Genomic DNA, 14,924 nt, shown 5'->3' with positions numbered 1-14,924 from the left:
TTAAACCTGGTTCAATATTTAGGGAATACTTCAAGAAATGCTTCAGATGGCATTCCAGACCTATGCCTACAGATTAGCTTCCCAGTTGTCCCATCAAACTCTTACCATGATTATATTTTATATAATATATTAAACATTCTATATTTAATGCATATAATATATAATATATTAAATATGCACAAATAAATATATTATTTACAAATATATTATAATTTAAGTGGCTTTCTGGCTTACCTGATTATTCCATCTGGAGTGAAAGCTCTCTATTCCGTTAGAGAAATCTACATACAACTAAGGGAAAAGAAGAAACTATATATATATATTATATATATATACAAATTATATTTTAATTTTTATATATCCTTGAATATATAATGTATCACATAAATTCTTAAATGCATCAAGTTATATTAGTCCTAAATTAATACTGTATAGATCAAGAAAAAGCATTTTGGAAAGTTTTTTTACAGCATATCAGGATAAAAATGTGTCAAATGAAGCTTTTGAAATCTTTGTGCAACAGACAAGGTATGACAGCTGAAGTGGTGCCATTACGTAGACTATACAGCAACATGGTTGTAATAGAAAAGGATATGGACATGAAAAGATCAGGGGGTACTTAAAAAGTTGAATTGTATTGGCTTTATGTGGCAAGCTTTTGGTAGCAGGATGGGCTACAGGGATGGTTTCTGTGAGAAGCTGCCAGAAGCTTACACTATGTCTGGCAGAGCCAATGTCAGCCGGCTCCAAGACGGACCTGCCATTGTCCAAGGCTGAGCCCATGAGCAGCAGTGGTAGTGTCTCTGGGATAACAAAGGTAAGAAGTGGGAAAAAACCTGCTGAACAACAGCAGCCAGAGAGAGGGGTGAGAATATGGGAGTGAAACAACCCTGCAGACACCAAGGACAGTGCAGAGATTCCCCTGCAGCCTGTGGTTCAGACCATGGTGAGGTAAGCTGTCTCCTGCAGTCCATGGAGGTCCAAGATGGAGCAAAATCCACCTTCAGCCCATGGAGAATCCCATGTAGGGTCAGGTGGGTGCCCAAAAGATGGCCCCGTGGAGAGAGGAACCCACGCTGGAGCAATCTGCTCCTGAAAGGGCTGCATCCTATGAAAGGGACACATGCTGGAGCAGTTTGTGAAGAACTGCAACCCATAGGAAGGCTCTCAGGTTGGAGAAGGTCATGGAGGACTGTTTCCTGTAGCAGGGACCCCACAGTGCAGCAGGGGAAGAGTACAAGGAGGAAGGAGCAGCACAGACAAAATGTAATGAACTGACCACAACCCTCATTCCCCATTCCTCTGGACTTCTTGGGAGAGGGAGATAGAGAAATTGGGAGTGAAGCTGAGCCAGGAAGAAGAGAGGTGTGAGAGGAGAGTACTTTTAGATTTGGTCTTATTCCTCATTATCTTAATTCACTGTTAACTGGCAATAAAATAAACTAATATCTCCAAGTCAAGTCTGTTTTGCCTGTTACGGTGATCTCCCTTACCCTGCCCCACTAGACTTTTATCATATTTTCTTCTCCCCAGTCCACAGTCAAGTTGAGAGGTTTAGTGGGCATGTGCTGGCTAGACAAGGTCAACCCAAGAGATATACCAAGGGCTTTTCTTACCTATTGTGAGTGAAAAAAGGATGTGACTTTTGGGTCTGTTGTAAGGTATCCTTTGAATTTTTTTTTCTCCTTTGCATCCCATTGACTATAAAAGACGACCAATTCAGCTCCAGGCTTTCAATTCTTTTCTCTTACCCCTACACATCTATCATCTTCCTAGGGCAAAATATCGCGTGTGCAAGGGTAGATGATGGCAGAGACCATTAATGGCACCTTCTCAGAGTTTTACATAAGAACATAGGAATCATCTTGCTAGAACAGGTTATCTAGGTCCGCCATTCAGAGTCTGAGGACTAGCAACAAGCTTCCCACAGGAAGACATGTGAAGTAAACCATGGGAAAAATGCTTCATTAAATGGCTCATCTCTATTCCTTAAGTTTGTGATTTGCTTAAGGCCTGAAGTGTGAATTTTGATCTCCCTTTCAAATACTCTATTGTTGTTAGTAAATATTCTGATATTATATTTTCCTGCTAGGCATATAAACATCTAACAATCCTCTAAAACTTACTCAACTATAACCTTCAACAGCATTCTGTGACATTGATGAAAATTAAAGCCCTGTTACAGAGTGAGAGAACGGTTTGTTTTATCAGTAAAAATTTGTCCCCTTTTGAATTCATTGAGTATTTTTGTTCTTGTGCTAGAAAACAAAAAGTACAGTCACAAAGGACTTCATGGATATTGGGAGGAATTCCTGACTTAAGAGATGAATGGTAGTTAAAAAAAAAAAGTTACAGGCTTTTCTACAGTTATCTGTTTTCCCATTTAACTTCCAGTAACAAAGAGAAAAGGAGCACAAATTATATTGTACCACAACAGAACGATCAGTGACAAACGTCTGTCAGTAAGATTACCATTGCAGATAGATTATGTAAACATATGCTTCAAAACCATTTTTCCTTATGCATTCTGTCTCGTCACAAAGATGCCAACTGGATGGATTGACTCTGCAAATAAGATGAGCATATTTAATAAAATGAGAATGAAGAAATGATAACATTTTATTATCTTGTTTTAGAACACTTTCTTCGTTCAAATTTTGTCTGGAAAAAAGATTAAGCACAGTTAATCAAGGTTTGTCACTAGCTTCCAGTGATGATTTTTTACACTGCAAAATAAAAAGCACAAAAGTAGCACAAAAGAAAGGGACATATGGAGTTGCTTGTGGTTTCTTACAGACTTCAAGCAAAGAACAGATTTTTACAGACTTTTAATACAGAGAAACTTAAACTCACAATACTTTGTCTCTTCAGTTGTTCCCAAAAGCAAATAAAAATATTACTGTGAAGCAAATAAAAATATTACTGTGCACATGGTGTGGCAAGGAGGGGCTCCATACAACAAGAATCCATACCATGGCATTACTTGGAAGAAATTATATTTTCCTGTTTTCTAATATCTTTAATCCTTCATACTACTGTAGATCTAATTTATAGAAGGGATCATAATTCCCTTCATGTTCAATTCCTGGAGCATGCCTGTTAGTTTGCACATTGCCTTTGCAAAGGTGTACCAGCACAATGAATAAATCCCATTGCAATGAGACAGTCATGAATTTGAGTCCAAAAGACTGTTAGTGATGGAAATCCAACTTTTCGTTTACCTCAGAGGTTTAGCATATTTATTAATTACAAGGAAATCAATTACATGTTGTAGATGTGGAACCTCAAGAGGCTGTATCTATAGAAAGACCTTTAGACAGAGCTGATCTTTAGGCTGATCTTTAGTAGTAGTATAGGTATCTTGGTTAAGTTAATTTTCTAGATTTCCTCAGTGGGCATGGAAAGATCAAAGATGGGACAAATCAATCTTTAGAGGTGTATAAGAAAGGAATTTGAAAAGTGGGATGTACTACCCTCTGGAAGTGTTGATTTGTGTCCATTGAGAAGGAATCTACTCTAGACTAGATTATTGGCCAATTTTTTTTTTTAAATTAACAAAAGAAACCTAAGTTTTTTTTTGGTCTGAATCAAACCCTTGTTGGTTAACTGAAAAGACTTGTTTGAAGAATGCTAAACAGAATCCAGAAGTCATTGTGCACTGAGTGGTGGATGCCTTCTAGGAAAAGTGTATTTTATACTTTCTGGTGAAGATTCCTTAATTATGAGATGTTTCAGATCTTTTCTTCCCTCTAAAATGCTGCCTCTCTCACTTTTGGGGAGATTCCGTGTTTTCTTATTCTCCAAATTGCTATTTTTCCACAGTATTTCCGTAAATATATTTTTCTTATGGCACATGGTAGAACTGAAGAATATAGGGCTTTCTGGCTTGTCTCATCTACTCTTTTTTTTCCAAAACATTTTCTTTTAGTCTGATATTTTACTTTGTCTTAACCTACTTTTCTGATTTAGATTTGAGTTAATACAGTGCTCTGAATCTTGACATCTCTAAATAGTTTAACTGAAGTGAGAACGCTCACATTTCTTCTGTAAAGCCCACACTTAGACACACAGGCTGATATCTTTATCACCACTCACTGTGTAACTAATTGTCTTGGCTCTTATTTTAAATTTCCTGAATTTCTTCTGTTATAAATTCATTCACTGTAACAGAGGTGCAAGTTCACTGCTGTTAATGGAAGTCTCTCTGACTTATTCCACTGTTCACAAAAACAGGATCAATAATATGTGAGTCCTAAACGTTCTATAGCATGAAGCATTATACTAAACATATGATTTCAATATGACAGGATTTATTTCATAATGCTTTAAATCTAGGTGATTATTTTTCCTGATTAACATTAATAAGTTGAAAATTCTTTTCTATTTAGACTTTTAAGAGTTGTCTTATTATTCCTCCTTCAGTGGCACTCTGTTTCAGTGAAATGTATTAAAAGTAAAAATTATATAAATCTGCATTAGAACAACAGGATGTTATCTACAGGATAGCAAGGCTAGGCAAAAGGAGCTTCTCTGTGTTCTGGTACAAGGTGAAGAATCCCCTGTGCTTAACTGACCTGGAAAGGGCTTATTCATTTCCTTTCAATTTTGAATAGATGGTTAATTTTTTTTTCTTAGAAAAGCCTTCTTCTTTTTAAGAAGACAAATAATTTCTATTGATTACAGTGTTATCTAATGGTGAGGAAGAAGCTTGCATGCTGACTTCAACTGAGAAGTCAATCATGACTGCTACAGCTGAATCTGGAGGAAAACTACAAAGCAGTTTACTGACTGAAAAATGGAAACAGGAGGAAAGGGATTATGTCTTACTCAGGGCCAGGAAGTAAGTATGAATCTCTATTTAGGAAATGTCCAGTTTCCTGATATTTCATTACTTGGCCCAATCTATTCAAATTCTAGCTTTCAAATGCAATATGCTGGGTGGGGCCAGCATATTCAAAGGTGGGGCCAGCTATTGAAGAAAAAAAGAGTGCTACCATGAATAAGCAACACGCTTTAGTTGTACACAGACTTTCTGTATGATTTACTATCTCTAAGCTTGTCACTTACTAGTCTCTAAACACTAGTCAATGAGCTTAATGACTGGTTAAAAATGAAATGAAACTCTTAAGAAAAGGAAGGCCAAGCATGAACACAGCTGGAGGAGCTTGAGTCACTGCCAGCTATCTATGTATTTATCAAGTTGCAGCTTTCTCAAGCATGATGCCAGGAATAAGCCAAAGGAAAAACATAAGAGGTCAAAGAACTACTTGAGAGATTAATTTAGTGCACTCATGTCAGTTTTCAGGTTTTAGTGACTCTTATGTTTAATTTCACTATTTCACAAATATCTGAATGAGATGTAATTCCATTTGAAACACATTAAAGACAGTTACTCTTTGAAGCAGACTTTGAATAATAGAATCACAGGCCTGGAAAGGACTTCAAGAGGACATTTCTTCCATTTTCCAGCTCTAATGCAAACTCAGCTGTGCTTATATCTGTCTGACTGGTGTTTATTCTAAAAATCTCCAATGATGGAGTCTTTACAATCTCCCATGCCATTATCTTCCTGGCTCTCTCTGTCCTTAGGACTGGAATTTGCTTCCTAACACCTAACTTTGCTGTAATTTAAGTCCATTACTTCTCAGCCTCACCTACTGATGATACACAGGACAAATTGCTGCTTTCCTCTTTGTGTTAGCTTTTCATGTATTTGAAGTCTGTTGTCATACCTCACCTTTAATTATGTACTGAGAACCTCTTGGCTTCAAGAGAAACATAACTTACCAGCTATAAAGGCAGAGAGTTTATATAACAGAAGCCACATTGTGACCAAGAAAACAAAAGTCTTGGTAAAAGTGGCTATCCTAACTGATTAGTTGTTCTTTTGGTTAACCTGCCAGCCTGTCCTTGAAAGTCCAGGATCATGAACACTTTTGTTTACTTCCCTTCTTCCTGCAATATTAACGAATCTGAATTCTTTAGCCAATTTTTCTACATTTATAAGGCCTACCATTCGGGAAAGAGGCTGTGTTCATTTGAAATATTCCTCTGTTAGGCAATATGTCACCATACCTAAATATACACAGCTATGTGTAAGCCAGACTAATCCACTCACAGAACCTAAATGAAAATGAAACAAGAGTACATATTAATTTTCCCATTTATATCCTACCTTACACTGATAGCCTCTACATTAATTTCTCAATTAATTTCACTGCAAATCTGTTAAATATCTGAGTCTCCTCTGGCTAAATCAGGAGCTTATGATGGTTAGTCTAAGGTTTAGGCCTGTAATCCCCTTCTTACTGCCTGTATGACCTTCTTGCAGACTGGTACACTAAGCTGGCACATTTCAGTATCTCATGTATTCAATTTCATAATAAAGTAGAAAGAGTTTATCCCTGCCCTTTTTTGAAAGTATTTGGAAGTCACTAAAACATTACTTGGTGTGGTTTTCTCCTTCTTTTACTGCTTGACAAAAATGTTGTGGGCAAAGTACTTAGGACACTGTTTTGCCCTTGGATATCAAGTTTTCTACCAACTCTGCCATACTCCAACCCTCCCACTTCTCTATGCTAACAGCACTGACTAACCTGCCTTTGAACAGTATTGAAAGGATCTTCTTGCTTAGACTTGCAAGACCAAGTGGACTTGGTGGTATAGGCACCTTGTGTAGAGCCTGTTCTGCACCCTCCAATAACTTATTACAAAATACTTAAACAGAATGCTGGGTGTCATATAATTACTTCAAAGAAGATGATGGTACCACTATATAACCTTAAGTTTAATAGTTTTGCAGCTATAGACATCATTATAACATAATTTTACTAGCAAATGTACATTGAAAAGTTGCTTAGAATTTTTAATTTTTTTTTCATGAATCATTCAGAAGAAAAGGTTTTTTTATTAAATTTTGAAGAAGTCTCTGCTGATTGCTGCCTTTCTGTTTTATTTGTGTTATATGCCACTGACTGTTTACTGGTAGGGATATTTAGGGATATTAGATATTATAAATATGCAATATTTTCAGTCTAATTCAAAACTGCAGTAGTACTTTAACTTATGGATTCATGTAATTTTAGTCTCCCATGTAAAAGTGGTTTTATTCTGATCCTTGTGCGATGTTCCATTTATAAAGTGAGACTTTAGTTTTATTCTTACAGAAATAATGTGGTAGGACCTGTGATCAAAGCAATGAGTCATGACAGGATAGCTCAGGTGGCTGGAGTGGTAGGATAGACTGATCCAAGATCCTCGAGAAAGACAGGCAGAGAAGGCAAGGAGTATTATTGTCTATGTGAAGGAGCAGCTCAAATACATGGAGATGGATGAGAGCTTGTGGGTCTCAGAGAGGCCAGTGAAGGTGTCATTGTGGAGAAAGTGTGTTATCAACCACCTGATCAATGTGGTCAGAGGAAGTGGATAAAGTCTTCTTGAAACACTCAGTGAAGTCTTTTGATCCTATGATGCTGGTTCTTATAAGAATTTTAAAATCTATTGGAAGGGCACTGTGGTAAGAAGCAAGCTATCCAGGAGGCTTCTGGATTGTATTGGGGGTAAGTTTATGATACAGACACTGGAGGGGCCAGCCAGGTGAACCTGTCATTCACTATCTAGTGATAACTGTTTGGGAATGTGATAATCAATAGAAACCTTGGCTGTAGTGACCACAAAATAATGGACTTCAAGATCCTGAGGAGGTAGAAGAAGGTAAGCTGTGCAGCACAGAGCCTGCACTTCGGGAGGGCAGACTTCAGCTTATCTGGGAAGTTTAAAGGTGGGATTCCATGGGAGACAGCTCTGGCAAGCAAATGAATGCAGAGAATCTAGCAGGTTTGTAAGGACTTCTTCCTTCAAGCACATGAGTGGTTCATCCTGATGCTCAGGAAGTCAAGTACTCTCAACAATAGACCAACTCAAGGCAGAGATCCACCATAAAATGCAGCATAAGGGAGATGGAAGCAAGGACAGGCTACAACGGAGGAATTTCTGAAACACTGCACTAGTATGTAGTGCTAGTGTCAGGGAAAGCAAAACTCAGATGATATTGAGACTTGCTAGGGATATCAAGGCAACAAGAAGAGCTTGTACATTACTAATAAAAGGCTGAACAAGGAAAATATGTAATGGTTGCTGAATGAAAAGGATGATTCAGCAATAGTGGACTCTGGTAAGGCTGAAGTGCTCAATGCCTTGTTCTTTGAGGCCTCTGTGCATGAGAGAGAAGAGAGGAACTATTAGCAGCAGATAAGGATCAAGTCAGGAATTACTTATGAGAACTCAACTCGTAAATGCTCATGTACCCGACAAGCTGCATCAAATCTTTATAAAGGTTCTAAAAAGACAACCTAGAGGATTACAAGCTCCTCAGCCTTACTTTAATGTCTGGCAAAAAAACGGAGCAAATCCTCTAGGAAGATATTTCTTGCAACCTGAAGCAGAGTAACAACGGAATGGAGAGTACTCTCATTAAGTTTTCAGAGGAAACCCAAATGGAGGTTGCAGTTGGACGGCTTGAGGGGCAGGTTGCCTTTTGGAGGAACCTATGGGATGAACAGATCAACAAGGTCAGGGGATAAAAGCCCCTTACGGAAAGATAGAAGGAAATAGACTTGTCTGGTTTGAAGAAGAAACAGCTTTGGGGGGAACTCTGAGCAGCATTCCAATACCCAGGAGGAAGTTATGAAAAGGAGGAAGCAGGTTTTCCAGTGATACATGTCAGGAGAACTAGAAACAATGGACATGAATGAGAAAAATAATGTTTCCAGCTGATTACAAGGCAAAATTTTTTCAGCATGCGGACAGCCAAGAAGTGAAGTAGGTTGCTCAGAGAGGCTCTGAGCCTCTACTTTGAGGTTTTCAAGACCAGGCTGTGTAAATCTCTAAGCAAATCTGTTTAGAGTAGGACTTTACACTAAATCCTTCCTGAGGTCCCTTCCAACCTGAAGTATCCTATGACACTATTAAAAAAAAATCCTTTTATTTCTGAAACAAGAGGAAATATACTCTTTTATGTCAGGTAAAGCTGTTTCATTGGTGTTATTTTCCAAAACTCCATAATGCCCTGATGTTTCCAGCTATTTTAACACATTGAAATCATCTAGATTTTGAACTTCTTATCTTTGATGATGAAGTCTTCAACTATTATCTGTGGCTGTTTCTAAAAGAAGCATTTTTTTACTTCTGCAATTGCGGGTTACAGATTTCATGCAACTACAACACAAATGTTGTCTTAACTACAAAAAGAACATGAAGAACGTCATGCTACTTTTAGCAGTTTCATGAACACTGGTTGAAGCTTTATTTATGAGAATTCTAGATTGTATGCTGAATTGATATGTTACTACAGTGTTTTCTCAAATGCTATTTAATACTCTTTGTCCTCAAGAACATATTAATACCTCTGACATAGTTTGTCTTTTGGCCATCATCTAACACATTTTTTAATACATCTGCATCAGTCATTACCAACAGTAGGTTTGCTGAATGGAATCAGCTAAATCCTTTCTGGGCTTCCAGTCTTGGTAGTTTAGCTTGGTGGGCTGATAGCTTCTATTAGACAACTTCATTTCTTTTATAAACCCTTTTTGCAAACATTGTTCTATTGCTAGCACTCCTCTTTATATGTGACATGAATCAGAAAAGATTTTATTCTTATGTGGAATTTCTAGAACTATATGCATTCCCAGTGTTTCTATTGTTGCTGCAAAATGCACATACTCTGGTTGAGAGTAATCCTGGCTAAATATTTCCATATCTCATATAAAGTGGGTTGTTGGCATCACCAAAGTTCTTACAGCTGTATTCATTTAAACAGAATACTTCAACCCTATACTTTAATCCCAACTCTTTGTGGGATAAGGTTTAAGGTTGTGGGGTGGTTTGTTTGTTTCTTTTCTTTCCCCCTTATAAACACCAGATTTCTCTCTGACATGGAAAGAGGAAACTTGTATAGTTTCATTTAATAACATAAACTGCATAGGAAGGTCTTTGTTCTGGCTCTGTGAATATACTCTTGTACATCAGCATGAATATTCTCCTAGTCAATTGAGCATTAGATGTCTGATTATGATTTCTCTGGAGATTAAGTATTTTGTTGTGGTGTGACAAGTCTGTAGAAAAACTCAGCTTATCCCACTGAGATATTTTGGTGCTCCAAGGCACAAAAGGAAGCAAACATTTGTCTCTCATATGGTCTATACATTTTTTTTAACCTTTCTGACAAATATATGAGACATATGCCATTTGTCTTAGTTTTATTTCTTTCTCATGGCTCAACACTGCACTCATTCAGTGTTCCATACCTTTTAACTCAGAAGGTCTTGTTGGCTATATATGTCACTAAATAAAATAGGACTAAGGGCTGCTTTCTGTCCGTGAGGCTAAATGGCACAGAGTGGCTGCAGGCACACTGCATAACACTTGGCCTTGAGTGTCGCCTCAAGGGGACAAAGTGTCTGAAATAAAGTGAGGGTCACATTGCAGCTTTTTAGCACAGGGTTTTTCTAGTATGAAACAGAGAATTTGCAGCACACTGTGGTGTGTGGCAGGAGGAGTGTGTCATGGTGCCAAACTTCCAAGACAGTTTTAGAGAAACCATCAAGGATGATGTTGGGTATTGGGAATGATTCCTGGCAAATGCTATCCCCATGCCTGAGCATTGTCTGGAAGGGTGCTGGTTTGCACCAGGCAAACTGAGCAGAACAAAGTCAAGCAGTGTGAAAACCAGCGGTCCAGTGCTGAAATTCAAGCTCTGTTTATTTAGCATTATGGCTATGTAGGCATAATGCAAATGCATGCACAGACATTGTGTCTCTGTATTTGTACATGCATGCTGAAGCCTTGTGTATAACTTCTGTCCCTCTTCATTGTTTACTGTGTTAGGTACTTTTCAAGTGACCTGTTGTGTACAGTCACCTTTTCTGTACAGATTTCAATGAGACACTTGTCCAAATCTTGTCCCAAAAAGATCTCAAAAGTTGTGACGTACGTAGGCAGTGTAAACCTCAGTGGACCAGAGATAAGGGAAGATAACCCTATGGATACTGTTTTCCAGATCAAAAATGACATCTCACTGTGATGATGTACATGTAGACTTAAGAAATGTTGAGGTTTCATTTCATATGTAAACAGTGTGCATAAATTTATCTGTTGCATCAGAGTAATTTGCAGAAAGAACATCATGTGAATAGTTCACATAGTACAGGTTTAATTAGCAGTGGAGAAAGCTACATCCTACATTAAAAGCAGACCACACAGCTATGAACAATTTCTGTAGGTTGTCAGGTTTTAAGCTCATTCTGTGGAAGCCTTTCTGTTGACCAGCTCTAAGCTTCTTTAAACAATAACAAACAATTCTATAATAGCCAGGCAGTAGACTGAATTCCCTGATGTCATGGGACTTTTGCTGATGTTACTCCAAGCTGCGTAACACAGTATTCCTAGCACACTAGAATGGATACAGTCACTGTTACAGGTTAAACAGCTGTCAGCATATGAACTTAACTTGACACTTGGGCAGGAATCTTTTATGCCAGCCCACCTGCAGCCTTCATCAACCAAAACTACCAGTGGACTAGCTGTAGAAGTTGGAGGCAAAAGGTTCTGGTAATCAGGAGGAATAAAAGCAAGCATTGTACTGATAACACTGGATAATAGTGGATTTCAAGAGCAATACAACAAGAGTGGTTTTGGGTGGACAATATTTGAGGAAAACCGGATGTTTGAGTGAATAGTGGAATTAGATCCTGGTTATGTTTCTCCAAAAAGAAGAATAAGCATGTCTTGGACCTCCTGCTGCTGAAAACCAACAGGGAGTGAATACAGTGAACACTCTTCTGGAGCTCATTGACTCTGGGAAGAGAATTCCTAAGGCAAATCGCATACAACATGTTTATATATGCTTTTTGTGGGATGAGGGAAAACAGGGTAGAAACAGGAAACTAGTGTATGTATTTGAGTTAGAAGAACAAGATACAGACTCTTCCCTGCCATGGCCTGCTGTGTAGTGTTTTATTTCTTATAGTGCAACTGCCTCTGTTCCTGATCTTTTTATCCAGGATTTATATGTTCTGATTCTAGGTACTTCTGAAGATGGAATCTGCTACTAACATAGAACCCACACACTGGCAGTGGCTAGCCCTTTTAGGAATGTCTCGAAATCAAATAATTCAACTTTGTGTGTTCATTTTTGGGAAGCACGGAGGCTAAGAAGTGGAATGCCAAAAGGAAGTCTATTTTAATTTTGTATTCTTGTTGTTAGAGAGATAGAAGAGAGACAACCCAAGAAACTGTCCCTTGTCAAATTTTATAGAGATTTTCCCCAAGCCTAGGGAACATGTCTAAGCTTTTGGGCTTTTCTGACTCTGATGCTTCACTCATCGTTAATTATAACACATGCCACTAGTCAGGGAGGTAAGAAGCAGGCAACTGAGAGCTTAAAACAAAGGGAAACAGTGCTGTTATTTTCATTTTTTCTCACCTATAATTTTTCCTTTGATTTCATTTAATTTGATAAACCTGGCAAGTTGCTGCCAGGTGGATCTCCTACACAAGTCTGTCTCGATATTTCATTATCCTTTTTATTTCTAGCATCATCATTCAGACATCTCTGTTTTCTCTAGCTAATTAGCCCGCTGTTTACGAGGTGCACATTTCTTAACATATGGTACACAGTTGCATTGCATGTGTGCTGTATTTTCATTTTCTAGTTTGAATCTTATATTTCTGATACAGTATGGCAGAAATATCAGATGCCCATCTTACAGAACAGCATTCACAGCTTCACATTGAAATGTGCCCTAATTATACTTTTGAAATCCTTACATCCCCATGTTTTCAATTAAGACATCACAGCCATTACAGTACTGTGACAACAGATTGTGATTTAAAGATGCTAGTATTTGGAGGTCACAATTTAGCAGGAGATAAAAGTCACAGGAATTAAGTGTTTAAAATAATCAAGATTAAAAAAATGTACCTTTCCAATTCAGTGGAGCAAAGTTAAACCCCATATGAAAATCCTCCACATGGCGTGATACTGTCTCTTTGAGACACTGGCATTGCATGCAGCTGTTATAAATCTTCTTCCTGTGTAAGACTGCAGAGGGAGGACCTGACTGGCAACACAAAGGAAGAAGCAGGTCTGTTCGCCTGTCTGGGAGAGAAAGAGGGAGAGGAGCGGGTGGAGGGGGAGTGAGACGCACACACACACACACACACACGCACAGCTGAATACAGAAAGATTCACTCCTTCTGTACAGCCCACAGACCATCTATGCCTAAATGATTCTGGTCCACCATTTGCATGATATATTAGCCTTTCAAGCTGTCTTGTGGTATTATCTGAGAGACTGTAGCTTTTGCTTTTAGCTAAGCTCATCTGCCATTGGTTTTATCTCCAGCAGGTCTCCATTTCTAGCTAATATTAACCTTATTGCAAGGAAAACAGTATACTCAGAGCTGTCCACATGCTGGAAATACATCAAGATACTGCAAGGGCTGAATTAAACAGCTTCAGTTACATAAAATTAAATTCCTGTGTTGTTAACTCTACTGGCAAAAATGCTTGGTTTTTTCCTTTTTTTTTTTTAAAGAAAAGCCCATATCAGCATTTCAGCTTTACACAATATTTACATTAAACTGGAAAACAGAGAATTAATAATTCTGGAATAAGAGTGTTCATATGGGTTGCTACGCTCACATAACCATATCAGCTTCACTGTGGTGGTGTAACTGATAATATGTGCTGTGCTAACTTGCTCTCAGGCTCCTTCAGCTGCAGAGAGATGCAGATGTAACCTTAAATTCTCTCTAAAGCAAATCCCTCAGATGCTTTCTACCTCCCTCATCCTCCCTCAAAAAAGCCTTCAACTCCCTCTATAGGATTAGCTTTTCTCTGTACCTACCCCCTCCATGTCGAGTCTCGCCTGAATCGCTGTCAGTCATCTGGTTGCTTCCCAGCTCCTCCAGACATCCCCTCCAGCCAACGCACATATCCCTGCAAGCTCCTGCCTGAATCATGAACTGACAGCTGGAAGACAGGTAGTATGAGGATCATATCCAAGAGGTGAACAAACATTTTCAGCAGAAGCAGAGCGCCTATCCATAATATGTTATTTCCCTAACAAAAAGCAAAATAATATAATGGTTTTCTTCTTGTTGTATAGCCAGCTTTTTTTCATGCACTGAACACAACAGAATTATAAGATTTCAAGTGGTTTTGTAACAGCAAGTGTAACCACAAAATACACAAATGTCTGTGAGATGTATAGTTATTTCTAATACGTGGGTTAGCCATGAAGGCTCCAGTGTTCTTATGCCAAAGGTACAGCACGATAGCAGAATTTTTCTTAACATAAGGACTATACTGCACAGTGAAGGTAAGAATTATACCAAAATGGCTTCAAACATTTTCCAGCTTTTGGGTAGAGTACTGGGCACCTAAAAAGCTGGGCTATTTTTCAGTAGTAGTGAGAAGCCACAACCATTATTGACTTAGTGCTTGGCTCATTTAAAATGCAAGCCTTATTTCGATGCTTAGTATAGATTTAGGCATCTGACTGTAAACACTTGATTAAAAATATTGGCCTAGCTTTACAAATAAAGGTCAAAGGAAACATACATTACTGAGCACTGGAAAGTAAGAATAAGACAAGGAATTAAGACAAAAGGAGTTCCAAGGATTTGTGGAGGACAAAGGAAAGAAAGCATTTGGATGCTAATTATTATTTTTATTATTAATTTCCATTTCAATTATTGAAATTATATAGCTTTTATATAGCCAGTGCTACTCTCCCTGTTGTTTTTATTATCCCTTACTCTTCTCTGTGCCTATTCAGCCTAAGCGAGAGCAGAAAATACTGTATAGAAATCCTGAGAGACAGCCTGCTCACATGAAACTTTCATCCAAATTTTAGTAG

General features: G+C 38.1%; 1 long non-coding RNA gene across 2 annotated transcripts in view; it reads right to left on the bottom strand.

The window, feature by feature from the left end:
- LOC135412067 (uncharacterized) overlaps positions 1–14,219 on the bottom strand; it is a 107,774-nt gene extending 93,555 nt beyond the window's left edge. For both annotated transcript variants that reach the window (XR_010429483.1, XR_010429484.1), the window contains exons 1-3: positions 13,911–14,219; positions 12,983–13,159; positions 235–291 (exon numbers count right to left, since the gene is read on the bottom strand). This is a non-coding gene — a long non-coding RNA (uncharacterized LOC135412067). The remainder of the gene's footprint in view (positions 1–234; positions 292–12,982; positions 13,160–13,910) is intronic.
- Positions 14,220–14,924: the final 705 nt, after the last annotated feature.

Source organism: Pseudopipra pipra, chromosome 3 (genome assembly GCF_036250125.1).
Source record: "Pseudopipra pipra isolate bDixPip1 chromosome 3, bDixPip1.hap1, whole genome shotgun sequence".
NCBI lineage: Eukaryota > Metazoa > Chordata > Aves > Passeriformes > Pipridae > Pseudopipra > Pseudopipra pipra.
The sequence above is the reverse complement of the archived record's forward strand: the minus strand, read 5'-3'. Positions and strand labels throughout refer to the sequence as shown.